The sequence below is a fragment of the Triticum aestivum genome, chromosome 5A, assembly GCF_018294505.1.
Source record: "Triticum aestivum cultivar Chinese Spring chromosome 5A, IWGSC CS RefSeq v2.1, whole genome shotgun sequence".
Classification (NCBI taxonomy): Eukaryota; Viridiplantae; Streptophyta; class Magnoliopsida; order Poales; family Poaceae; genus Triticum; species Triticum aestivum.
Window position 1 is genome coordinate 384,273,247 of NC_057806.1, and position 14,090 is coordinate 384,287,336.

The window sequence follows — 14,090 nt, forward strand, 5'->3', positions numbered from 1 at the left end:
ATTGCTATGTCATTTGCTTAGTTTAGACATGCTTTGTGTGAATGCCACCTGTTTAGTGTCTAATTACCATATATGTGAATTATGCAATGCCATCTTGTTGCAAGACATTATATATGTGAATTATGCAATGCTATCTTGTTGCAAGGCATTATATATGTGAATTATGCAATGCCATGTTGTTTAGCCAAGCGTCATATATGTGGATTATATCATGCCTTCCTTTTTTGTATTTCTCATTGCTTTTGTCGACAATATTTGTATATTCAACTACTCTTCCTGTGCATCAGCCATTTTAATTGGTGATGGAGAAATCTGGAGTGAAAACAAGGACTTCAGAGCAGACAATGCTACCTGGTGAAGCAGATATCTTGCTGGTTACAGATAGCTCTTCAGAGGAGGATTCAGAGGCAGATGACCAGTCCTATTATCCCCTTGAGGTGTATGCTCAAACTTGGCAGGGTTATATTACTCATATCATGCATATGTTGTATTGCAATGCTTAGTTTTTACATCATATACACGATATTGAATGACATCTCCTTAGTTAACACATCATATGTGCGATTGCCCTCTGCTCACTTCCTTAGTATATAAATCATATATTTGAATTATATCATGCCATGATGTGTACATAGACAACATGTATCTGAATTGTGGCATGCCAACCCATTTTCTAAAGACATACTATAGTTATATCATCTCATTCTGTTCACACTTCACATAGTCATCATATTTTGAATTATGGCATTCTATCCGTGAATTATATAATGCCATCATGTTTCCATCGACGGCATGTTTGTGATTTATGGCGTGCCAACCACTTTAATAGATACATCGTATAGTTATATCATGTCATCCTGTTTACATAGTCATCATATTTTGAAGTATGTCATTCTATCCTGTTTAGTTAGCCATCATACATGTGATATTGTGTCATGCTATCCTGTTTAATTAGCCATCATATATGTGAAATTATGTCTTGCTATTCTGTTTGGTTAGACAACATAAATGTGAATTATTTCATGCCCTGTTTTCTTCCGTACTATCCATTGCACCTGTCTATCTTACAATGTCTATACATTCAATTACTTTTCTTGTTTAACAGCCATTTCAATTGGAGGGGTAATGGCAGTATCTGTGGGAGTAAAAGCACGGTCTTCAGAAAAGATCGCGCTACCTGTCGATGGAGATAGAACCACGGTTGTACTTGCCCAAGAACCAGCCCCACCACACATAACCTAGACTCACGCAGATTGTACCCCTGCCTAGTTGGACAGAGAACCAGCTACACCCCTTCTAACCCCAACCCAAACAGATACTAGCCCAGTTCCCGCTGACACAGCACCATCTCCACCACAGAGCACCCAAACATGAGCAGTTAATAAGGCAACTGTTGTGCCCAAAGCACGAGGACCACCATTCCGAACCCCAAGTCAATGCTTAAAGTAGAAGAAGAATTGTTCTCAGGTCAGGTTCCGTAGCTATGGTTCATACTACTTTGCTATTGCATCACTGTATTTACTCATACCAACTAATTTCAAATTTGAAGGATGCAATTGAAACTCCAATGGTGCAACAGGTATGTTTTAAACCTGTTTCTTTAACGTGTTTGCTGTTGTAACTTTCTCTATGTTGATTTCAGTTTCAATTGAATAAACAGTTATAGTCTCATGACATGCACCTTACAAGTGTTGTTATTACTGTGTAGTTTCCCACACTTATATTCTGTCTAAGCTGCTTTGTATTAAATAGATATGATTCGAACGGTATCTATCTTGATTTGGCAACATAAACTAGAATTATATAGACCATAAAGTGACCATACTACATAGATATAAGTTTGTTTCATGCTGTTATCCTATCCACCTTACTACTGAACTGGTTTACCAAAATGAGTTTCATATACTACATTGTAAACCTGTGATGTGTTTGTTTGTTTCTCTTTTAGAATGCGGATAAAATATTGGAGAAGAGTACCCCGTTATGCAATGGTACAGGAAGTAATGCAGATAAGGTTCAAGATAGCAAGACATCCCTGTTGGTCTCCAAGAAAGCTGATAAAAACTATATTGAAGACACTGAGACAACCCCAAAGTCATGTCTTGATGTAGTGTTCGGGTTACTGACTACTACTACTAGCACCAGCTCTTCGAACTCGCTGTCTAAACCAGTTCGGCTTCTTGAGCCTCAACTTCAAGTTGAAAGACATCGATCAGATGTTATGCGACAGGAAGCCGAAGGACTGAGGAAGTCCCTACAGAATTCAGATGCATACTTTCTGGTGCAACAGCAAGTGCTGGAGGATTTAAGCGCCAAACAAGAGAAAGTTAATAAGCTTGTTAAGCATCTTGCCAGCATTATGGGTACCCAGGATATTGTTTCTTGAGCTCTTCTGAAGTGGTTTTAGTTCTGGACTTGTTTTGTTGCGGCGTTTATGTAAGTGCATCTAGTGCCACCCCTAGTTGGTTTTGGAGTATTGACGACAAACCTAGTTGAGGGACTAATGTGTTTGTGAAAATTGCAGGATAACACAGGTAGAAGTCCCTCATTGATTCGGTTTTCCTACCAGAGATGACCCCTAAAAATGTATGAAGACATTGAAGTCAAAGGTGGTATATGAAGATATTCACATTGAAGACTATGACAAGAGAAGACACCACATGAAGCCTATGGAGCTTGAAGACTTAGATCTTTCGTAGTTCTCTTTCTTCTGTGTTGAGTCATAGGAACCACCGTACTGTTAAGTGGGGTCCAAGAGAACCAGTTAGAATGACTAAAGTGATGCTTAAACAAAACCTATGTCTTCGAGTGAAGACTTTGAGAGCGAACCTTGTCCAGAGTCAGGCAAGTCAGCTTTGCTTGAAGCCCAAGTAAAGTTGCCATGTGAGTTTTAAATCTGACCGTTGGAACACGTGTCAGTTCCTTAGTGACCCAGGGTCATTTCGGACAAATCAGGTCGGGTTGCCAAGTGGCTATAAATAGCCCACCCCCTACAACCATAAACCGTTGGCTGCTCAGATTCAGAGTACGGCTTTTGTCGTTTGAGAGCACCCACCTCGAAGCCTTTGAGAGAGAATTCCTTGCGAGGATAAAGCCCTAACCACCCAGAGCCAAAGAGAATTAGGCATCACTTAAGTCTTCTTGTCTGTGTGATCTGAAGACTTATTACACTTGAGGACTGTGCATCCTCCATATGGTTAGGCGTCGTGTTTTGAGCATCTAAGAGACATTGTGGATTGCCGGTGAACAAAGTCTGTGAAGGTTTGGGAGTCTACCTTGAAGACTTACCAGAGTGATTGGGCGAGGTTTGTGTGACCTTAGCTCAAGGGGAATACGGTGAGGACTGGGTGTCCTGAGCTGCGTGTTCAGGACTGGGTGTCCGGGACTGAGTGTCCTAAGGTTTAAATACCTAGCTGCCCTAACCAGACGTACAGTTGTCACAGCAACTGGGACTGGTCCAACAAATCATTGTCTTCAGCGAGTCACTGGTTTCATCTTCCCTTCCCTTTACTTACTGTTACTCCTTGTGAAGTCATTGTATGTTCGCACTATCTTTTGTCTTCACTAAGTGACTGCGTGTTCTGTGTGGCTTCACAATATCTTCCTACCTGATCCTTACTACATTGATGCTATTAGTCATTGTGCTTTCACTCTATTGAATACTTGACTATGGCTTTCCTAGTGTAGTCTACCTTCCGCTGCAGGGTAATAGGTTTATTTCTATCGTTTGTCTTCATAACTTCCACGTTTTGAAGACTTTCATAAAAATCGCCTATTCACCCCCCCCTCTAGTCGATATAACGCACTTTCAATTGGTATCAGAGCAAGGTGCTCCCTTGTTCTGTGTGATTCGGTTTAACCACCTGGAGTTTTAGCTATGTCGACTGCATGGATAATTAAAGTCTCCGCTGCGTGCCCCGTCTTTGATGGAACTGAATATCCCTACTGGAAGAATAAGATGTGCATGCATCTTGAAGCCATTGACGTCGACCTATGGTATGTCGTCAAGAACGGCGTTCCCAAGGCTGGAGAAGGTGTCAATGCTGCTGATGTCAAGAAGTTCGTTCAACTAGACTCTACTGCCAAGAATATCATCTGTGGTCATCTGACCAAAGGACAGTATGGCCGTGTGAGTGCTTTGGAAACATCTAAGCTGGTCTGGGACTGTCTCTCCAAGGTTAATGAAGGCGTCTCAACCCAGAGAGATCAGAGAATAAGTGTCCTTCGCAACCTCTTCAACCGCTTCAAGCGAAATGACAATGAGAATGTCTAGCTCACATTTGACCGACTCACTGACATCACAAATGAGCTTCAAGCCCTCGGCGCTACTGAGATCACCAAACATGAAGTCGTCAAGACACTACTAAGATCACTTGATAGTTCGTTTGACACCCTAGCCCTGATGATTCAAGAACGTCCTGATTTCAAGACACTCGATCCGTCTGACATACTTGAGAGGCTCAACACACATGAGTTTCAGCTTTCTGAGAAAAGAGATATCTACGGTCCAAACTATGGGCGAACTCGTGCCTTGAAGGCAAAAGCTGTCTCCTCATCTGAAGAAGAATCTGACAGCAGTTCGGATGATCCTGAAGACATTGGAAGGGAACTTGCTATGCTTGTGAAGAAGTTCCAAAAATTTACCAAGAAGAAAGGTTTCAGAAAGTCTTCCCGATCAAGCTCAAGGAACGATGAAGCTTCTGCTCACGACTACAAGAAGAAAACATGTCACAAGTGCAAGAAACCTGGCCACTTCATCTCTGAGTGTCCACAGTGGGACAATGAGAACAAAAAGAAGAAGAAGAGCAAGGAATATGACTCTGACGACAAGAAGAAGAAGAAATACTCAAAGTCTTCTTCCAAGTCTTCCTCAAAGTCTTCACCACACAAGAAGAGCTCATCTGGCAAGGCACGTGCGTTTGTTGGCAAGGAAATGGATTCAGAGGAGGAGTCCACTTCTGAGGAGGCGGAGGTGGAGTCTGAGGAGGAGTCCGATTCAGGCGTCGCAAGTCTGGCTACAGCATATGTTGCCAAGTCCATCTTCAACACTGAAGACAATGACTTCATCACCGACACCGATGCAAATGACAAGGACTACTCCGCTTCTACCTACTGCTTCATGGCATGCGGTGCCAAGGTAAACACACGCACTACTCACTATCAAACATCTAGTGACGATGACTATGATTGTGGTTCAAAACCCAGCTACAAAACACTTGCTAAAATTGCAACTGAACAACAGAAAGCTATGGAACATATTCAAAAACTGTTAGACAGAAGCGATGATCTGTTAGGTGCTGAAATGACTCGATCTGAATCCTTAATTGAAGACATAAAAAATCTTCACGTTAAGTATGAGGAACTTGAAAGTCGTCATGAAACTCTCTCAAAAACTCATGAAAAGCTTTCCTATGATTATCTTCAAAGGAAGCAAGATCTTGAGAAATTGAGAGCGGCTCATGAAGACCTTGAAAAGGAAAACGAGTCACTTCGCGCCAAACAGATCAGTTCCGCTCAGGAAGGATTTGAACCACCATGTCTTAAATGCATTGAGCGTGATAATGCCACTTCTGTTGCTGAATGTTCTACTGCTACTACTGTTGCAACATCTTCAACTGTTGATGTGGTAACTAACCCCTCTGCTGAGGATACCACTGCTATTGCTGATGAGAATGCTAGGTTGAAGACATTGCTTGAAACAGCGATGTACAAAAGTCTTAAAGGGCATCAGACACTATGTGATGTCCTCAAAAAGCAGATTCTGAACCGAAACCCGAGGAAAGAGGGTGTTGGGTTCGTAAGGAAAATGAATGCTGATGGCTCTTACTGGAAACCTGAGCAGTACCCCAAAACCACGTGGGTTGCTGCAAAGGAACCTTCAGCAGATCCATCCAATCTATCTGGCTTCACTTGTGCTAACCCCATTATCATTGATGAATCCCTTGATGCAAACTATAAACTGTTTAAGAATCAGAATGGTGAAGTGTTTGCCAGGTACATTGGTACTAACTGCAGGAATGGACCGCCTATGAAGAAGATCTGGGTTCCGAAAAGGTGTCTGGAGAATCTTCCTATGAATGTCATCATGACACCTCACGTGAAGAATACAAACCTCAGACCAAAGGCTTCATACGGTCCAAAGGCTTCATACAGACAGAGGACTCACCTGAGTCGCACTAACGCAAATATTTTGCAGGGAAACCATACTCAGGCATATGAATATGAGAGCAGTTCATCAAACCGCCATGTTCATAAGACCAAGAACTATTCTGCTTATTCTTATGAGTACTATTGTCCGCCTGCAAGACTGTTTGCTAGGGCTCCAAAGCCAAAGTTCTCAGATGCTGCACTTAGACTTATTGCTTCTAAGCCACCCTTGAAGATGTGGGTGGCTAAGAAAGCTTAACTCTCTTTTGCAGGGAAAGGTCTCCAGTAGAAAACCGAAATCGTCTGACGCTATTGCTGGGGACCTTAAACATCTTGTAGGGCGCAAGATCAAATACCCGAATGGTCTTACTATGTACTTCATTCCTGAATCGCTTGCTACTCTCCCTATTAGTCCTAATCTGGATCTAAGCTTTCATAACCCACTGGTTCGTCAAATGTTTTTGCTTCGCAATGCTCTTCGTGAAGCCTATCCCCCTAACTTCATTGTAGGGTACGACACCAGCGTCTTCAAAATGGATTATTGATAGTGGGTGTACAAATCACATGACTGGCAAAAGAAGCCTTCTTATGGACTCAACCTTATGTCCATCCGACAAGAGCCACATCACATTTGCTGACACTGGTAAAAGTAAGGTATTGGGTCTAGGTAGAGTTGCAATCTCAAGGGATCAACACATGGATAAAGTCATGCTTGTTGAATCCCTTGGCTTCAACTTAATGTCTGTCTTAATGCTTTGCGATTTAAACATGATCGTAATATTTGGAAAATATCGTTGCCTTGTTCTAATGGAATCTGACAAGTCTCTAGTATTTGAAGGGTATCGAAAAGATGATTTGTACGTGGTAGATTTCTCAGCAGGACCACAGTTTGCCGTATGTCTTCTAGCAAAAGCTTCAGAATGCTGGCTCTGGCATCGGAGGCTTGGGCATGCTGGCATGAGGAACCTCCACCACCCTGGCAAAGAAGAAGCTTGTCATAGGCATCGAGGGCGTCAAGTTCAAGAAAGATCACTTATGCGGTGCCTGTGAGGCAGGAAAGATGACGAGGGCCAAACATCCCTCGAACACAATCATGACCACTACTCGACCCTTCGAACTGCTTCACATGGATCTTTTCGGTCCCACTCATTACTCAACTCTTACTAGTACTGCTTGTCTCTATGGCTTTGTCATTGTTGATGATTATTCTAGATATACCTGGGTGCACATAATCCTTTACAAGACTGAAGTGCAGGATGTCTTCAGACGCTTCGCCAATCGAGCAATGAACAACTATGGCGCCAGGATAAAGCATATCAGAAGTGACAATGGCACTGAATTCAAGAACACTGGCCTTGATACATATCTTGATACCTTGGGCATCACACATGAATTCTCAGCCCCGTACACGCCACAGCAGAATGGGGTCGTCGAACGCAAGAACAGAACACTCATTGAGATGGCCAGAACAATGCTAGATGAATACAAGACTCCAAGAAAATTCTGGCCTGAAGCCATTGACACTGGATGCCATACAATCAATCGTGTTTATCTTCACAAGCTTCTGAACAAGACATGTTATGAGCTCCTTACTGGCAAGAAGCCAAATGTCAGTTACTTCAGAGTATTTGGCGCCAGGTGCTGGATCAAGGATCCACATCACACCTCAAAGTTTGCACCAAAAGCACATGAGGGTTTTATGCTTGGATATGGAAAGGATTCACACTCCTACAGAGTCTTCAATCTCTTTCATTACAAAGTGGTTGAAACAGTGGATGTGCAGTTCGATGAGACCAACGGTTCACAAAGAGAGCAACTGCCAAATGTGCTAGATGAAGTTCCATCCAGTGAATCAATCAAGCTAATGGGAACTGGAGAAATTATACCTTCTGAAGCTCATCCTGAAGAAGAACTTATCATCTCAGCACCTGATCAACATGAAGACAATGCTCAGCCTGAAGACATTCCTTCTAACAACGACAATGATCAGCAAGAGCAAAATCTTCGCCCTGTACATCCTCGCGTTGCCAATGAAGTGCATATTGAAAGAATAATTGATAGCATCAATGCACCCAGTCCACTCACTCGTTCAAGGGAAACTCAGCTAGCAAATTTCTGTGGGCACTTCGCATTCGTCTCAATAACAGAACCCAAGAAAGTTAAAGAAGCCTTCATGGAACCTGAATGGATTCAAGCTATGCAAGACGAGCTTCAACAGTTTGAGCTGAATAATGTATGGGAACTGGTCAAGCATCCCGATCCTCGGAAGCACAACATAATAGGCACCAAATGGATATACCGCAACAAGCAAGATGAGCATGGTCAAGTTGTCAGAAACAAAGCTCGTCTCGTTGCTCAAGGATATACTCAAGTGGAAGGCATTGACTTCGATGAAACATTTGCTCCTGTGGCTAGACTTGAAGCCATACGCATACTGCTGGCCTATGCAAATCATCACAACATACTTCTTTATCAAATGGATGTGAAGAGCGCCTTCCTAAATGGAAAGATTGAAGAAGAAGTGTATGTTGCACAACCTCCTGGCTTTGAAGATCCAAAACATCCTGACATGGTATACAAGCTCAACAAGGCACTGTATGGCCTCAAACAAGCCCCTCGGGCCTGGTATGACACACTCAAATACTTCCTGAAGAGCAAAGGCTTCATACCTGGTTCTCTCTACCCCACTCTCTTCACGAAGACATATGATGGTGAACTGTTTGTGTGCCAAATATATGTGGATGACATTATCTTCGGCTGCACCAATCAGAAGTACAGTGAAGAGTTTGGATATATGATGCAAGAGCAATATCAAATGTCTATGATGGGAGAGCTGAAGTTCTTTCTCGGTCTTCAAATACGACAGCAATGCAACGGCATCTTCATATCTCAAGAGAAGTATCTCAAAGATTGCCTGAAGAAGTTCGGTATGCAAGACTGCAAAGGCTTCACGACGCCAATGCCAGCCAAGCATCATCTGGGTCCTGACGACAATGGTAAAGAGTTCAATCAAAAGGTATACCGCTCCATGATTAGTTCTTTACTTTATCTATGTGCATCTAGGCCAGATATTATGCTTAGTGTTTGCATGTGTGCTCGATTTCAAGCGGCACCAAAGGAGTCGCATCACTTAGCTGTGAAGCGAATTCTTCAATATTTGGCTCACACCCCAACTCTAGGATTATGGTATCCAAAGGGCTCAGAGTTTGATCTGGTTGGATTCTCGGATGCTGATTATGCTGGTGACAAAGTTGATCGCAAGTCTACATCAGGCACATGTCACTTTCTGGGACGATCACTTGTATGTTGGTCTTCAAAGAAGCAGAACTGTGTATCTCTCTCCACTGCTGAATCTGAATACATTGCTGCTGGATCTTGCTGCGCTCAGCTTCTGTGCATGAAGCAAACGCTCAAAGACTATGGCATTCATCTGAAGCAAGTGCCACTCTACTACGACAACGAAAGCGCCATCAAGATTGCCAACAACCCAGTTCAGCACTCGAAGACAAAGCACATTGAAATTCGTCATCACTTTCTCAGAGATCATGTTGTGAAGGAAGATATTGATATCATACATGTCAACACTGAAGAGCAATTGGTAGATATCTTCACCAAGCCCTTGGATGAGAAGAGATTTTGCAAGTTACGGTGTGAGCTAAATATCCTGGAATCCTCAAATGTCCTGTGATCAGGCACACATCCTAACCCTTATGCATATTGATGACTTAGATGTGCAACACACGAAGTAAAGTATATCTTCAATCAATGAAGACATACATTCTAAGTGTGAATACATTAATGTGGAATTTGACTTCGGAGCACCACGATAATTGTGCGCCGTGTCTGGGTCTAATACTTCCTATACGGTGGGTAACGCCACCACCCAATGTTCTATTTTGAAGTGTTTCACTCATGGCGTTACCTTGCTATGTCTTCACATTTGGTTTGGCTTCAATATCAACATGTCTTCATGATTATCTTCACTATGTTGATTATATATATATACTAGTGTTCTGTCCTCTACAGCATTCACTTATAGCTATGTCTTCTTGTTGTATCTTTTGAACTAAGTGAATGTGATCAGACCCTAACCTCTCTATGCTATCTATCTCAAACTCTATCTCTCCAAATCATATGCATTCTATTGAAACTGTCGAGTATCTTCTCTGCGTCCTTGTCAGCAGAAGATACAAAGACAAACCTTAAGTCCACCTTCAATGCTCATTCCTCCACATGAAACCCGGAGAAGTAGGAACAACCACCCGACAATCCAGGCGTGCATGGGACATGCAACAAACCCCAAAATTCTACATGATGGCCACGTGTTCCTCAGATGCGAATCGCCAGGGGCACCTATGTAATAACGCAGTGCCGCCCCTGTACCTATAAATACACACTTCACGGCGGTCATTATCTCTTCTTCCACTCTCGCACGAACCCTAGCGCCACCGCTAGCCCTCGACGACGCCGGCGACAAAGCGCTTCGCTGCCGCAACCTCTCCGACGCCGTCTTCACGCCGACCGCGGACATCGTCCTCTCCGCCGTTGCCGTAGGTGTCCTCCGTCGCCAAGTTAGGGCACGGAAGATCGAACTGCTTGGCCTCATCTTCCACTCCGTCTAGCAGTTCTTAGTGTGGTAAATAAAACTTCCTTTTTACGGCACCGTTGATCCTATGGCTTTGTCACTTTCTACCACAAGCAGTTTCTATTCACACAAGTTAGATCTCTCTCATACTGCATCTCATAACATGCATAGTAAGTAGTTAGATTCCTCACTTGTACTGATCTCTGGATTCGTACAAATCTGGAACCAACTCCTTATCTATGAGTGAATGTCTTCGCACGATGAGGTCAATGTCTTCTAAACTGATTTATATTCAAAATCTTCTGAGAATGCATATGATCTCTTCCCCTTCCCTCGCACCTTAATGCTGTCACAGGTACATGTCCGTGGGAGAATCCCTTGGTTCTCATAGTATGCATTCATTTGCAGAATTCTTACAGCATCATATAAACTCACCCGAAGCAAGTTCCTGTTTGTCCAGCAAGCGAAAATCTTTGAAGCCTTTGAATGTGTTGAAGCCTTTCAGTTTAAAGTTCATGGCTTCAGAGAAATCAGCAAGGAAGGGTGGCAGAAAGCGTCATGGAGAAACATCTAGAGATCTGCCAGATGACCTCTTAGAACTGTACAAGACAGATCCTGAAGAGGATTACAATCAGCGCAAGACCCGAATCCAATGGATTCGAGGATATTGGGCAGAACAATGGTTCAAATACCGATTTGTAACCCAGCAATATGCTGAGAAAAATGCCATCAAGAGACCGTGGGGAGACATCCTATACAAGAATCTTCAACCCAGGTCCAGAGATGAAGCCATTGAACAAGGCTTCTATCCCTGCATGGTCCGTGGGCCACAGCCTGTTGATGCACACCCATCGTCACTACTATGGTGTCGTGACGACATTCTGTTCAAGCGCAACTTCCGGTTTGCCCAGAACTCAGCGAAGCAAAACAAGAAGACATTGGGACTAGACTTGAACCCTGGTCCCTCAGTTCCAAGGGCTGATGGCACACGAGATGCAGAACCCAATGTCGTCGGTCCTTTCTACAACCTTGAAGGCCTCATCACCCATATCTTGGTTCAAGGGACAGCAGTGAATGAGCCTGCAGCTGATGCCGAATCAGATGAAGCGCCTGCAGCGCCGAAGCCAAAGAAGTTGAAGAAGCCTAAAGCTTCAAAGCCTGCCCCTTCACCAAAAATCTCACGGGCGAAGCCACTGGCAACTGCACCTCCTGAAGACAGTGTGCAGTCCGAAGATTTATCACGCATCTCCAAGCCCCAGAAGGTCAAGATGCCTCTGCCACACACCGGCCAAGAGCTAACAGCTGTTGCCATTCTGCGCAATGATGCCATTGATCTGTCAAGTGATGAAGATCTTGCAGATGACGCTCTTAAGCAACTCATCAAGAGCATAGAAGAAGCAGAAATCTTCAATGATCTGCCTCTCTTTGATGTAACAATCATCCACAACTTCATTGATGAATGGTTTGACATGCCAAACATCAGCTTCAAAGATCTGCAACTACCCATTGGCCTCAATGTCGCCTTCCATGGTGCCATTGCTTCAGAGTTAGCTATCGCCCAGCGCATTGTTGAACTGAAGCAAAAGATTGACTATGAAAAGGCTCAGTTCAAGAAGCATATGGCCAAGCTCAGCGTGCAAGAGGTGAAGAACTTCAAGATTATGTTGCACGAGCTCAAGGAAGCCTTTCTCAAGAAACGTGCAAAAGCTCAAGGTTCTCGTGAGCGCATGAAGGTTCTGGCTGACGAATGTGTGCAAGCCTACAATGAGGCTGAGAAGCGCAAGGCCCTTGGGCGTCCTGGCATCGACCCCAGGATGGCAGCAAAGAAGATGAAGAAGCCTGCTATGGCTGAACCTGACGCACCAAGGCAGGAAGCAGATCCCATTGTCTTCCCAACTAGAATGACTGGCTCGAAGCCAAAAAGCCGGTCAACCGCTTCAGAGCTCAAGAAAACGAGGACTGTTGAGGCTGAAGCCAGGAAGAGGAAACATCCTGAAGCCTCTGCTACTGCCCCCTCCAAGAAGAAGAGGAAGACAAAGAAAGAACGGACTGCTCCCACGGAGCCTTTGATTGTTGAACCCATTTCTATGGTTCGTCCTAACGCTAAACGTCAACTGACAATCCATGAGCCTGCTTTCACAGAGGCTCATGAAGCTGAACACTTTCCAGCAGCTGATCCCATCGCTGTTGAAGACATTGGTCACCATGACCATGTAGAAGATGGTGCAGTCCTTCCTCAGCTCGAGCACAGCGAACTCATCAGCATTGGTCGTCCTCTGACGCCAATCGCTCAGGATGCTTCATGGGCTGATCGCCCACAAGAGGAAGAAGACTTTGAGGCCCAGCCAACTCCAACTACACAGGCGTCGCCTGCGTTGCGCAGGCTTCGCAAAGGACCTAGGCCTCCAGTCTCTGCGTCTGAAGCTGAAACTGCTGAAGACATTCCGGCTGCATCAGCCGATGAAGAAGAAGTTCCACAAGCTGCTACTCCCCTGTCCCACCAAGAAGCGGTTCTCGAGGAGAACGTGATTGTGACCGACCCTCCAGCTCGTCAAGTGGAGGTTGAAAATCTTGAGGCTGCCACCACCACCACCAATGAAGCCACTGACGCTGTCATGGATGAAGCTAATGTGGAGCCCTCCCCAACAAAAGCATCAGAAGTCAGCGAAGCCACTGATCCCATTGCTTCTATTCCTGCACCTGCTGCCGGTCCCCAATTCGACTATCATGTTGAGCACAGGCCTCAGGTACAGAAGCCAATCCCAAGATTGCCCAGGTTCTCAGGTCCTGCATCAGCACCTGGATCCTTCAATATCAATGGTTTCAGAGCAGACAACACATTCTTCAATAGCTCCAAGAACCCCTACTCAAGGGAAAGGATATCATCTGATCGGTTCTGGAGCTATCCGCGGTGAAGCTATTACTCCTTCATTCTATACAATCAAGGTCGCATCTTCCCCCACAAGCGACTTGACATTGAAGCTATAGCTGGTCTGCCCTGTCTGGAAGAAGCTCTGGATTGCTTAAAATAAGTTGGATTGCTGCCATTCGTCACTGACCAAGAGCATTGGAATGAAGAGTTGCTGCTCCAATTCTATGCCACACTTCACATCCGCGGGTATAGCAGAGATCCGAAGACTTGGGTCCTAGAGTGGATGACAGGAAACGTTCATCACGAAGCCAAAGCCTTTGACATCATTGAGCTCACTGGTTTGCCCACTCCTGGAGATCTCTACGAGCATGGCTGTCAGCTTCATAGTGAAGCTATTGAGAGCATCTTTCAGAAGACTGAACCTAATATGAGTCAGATGCTCAGTATGATGAAGCCATTGCCCCAAGATGCTGCTTATCCCACGGA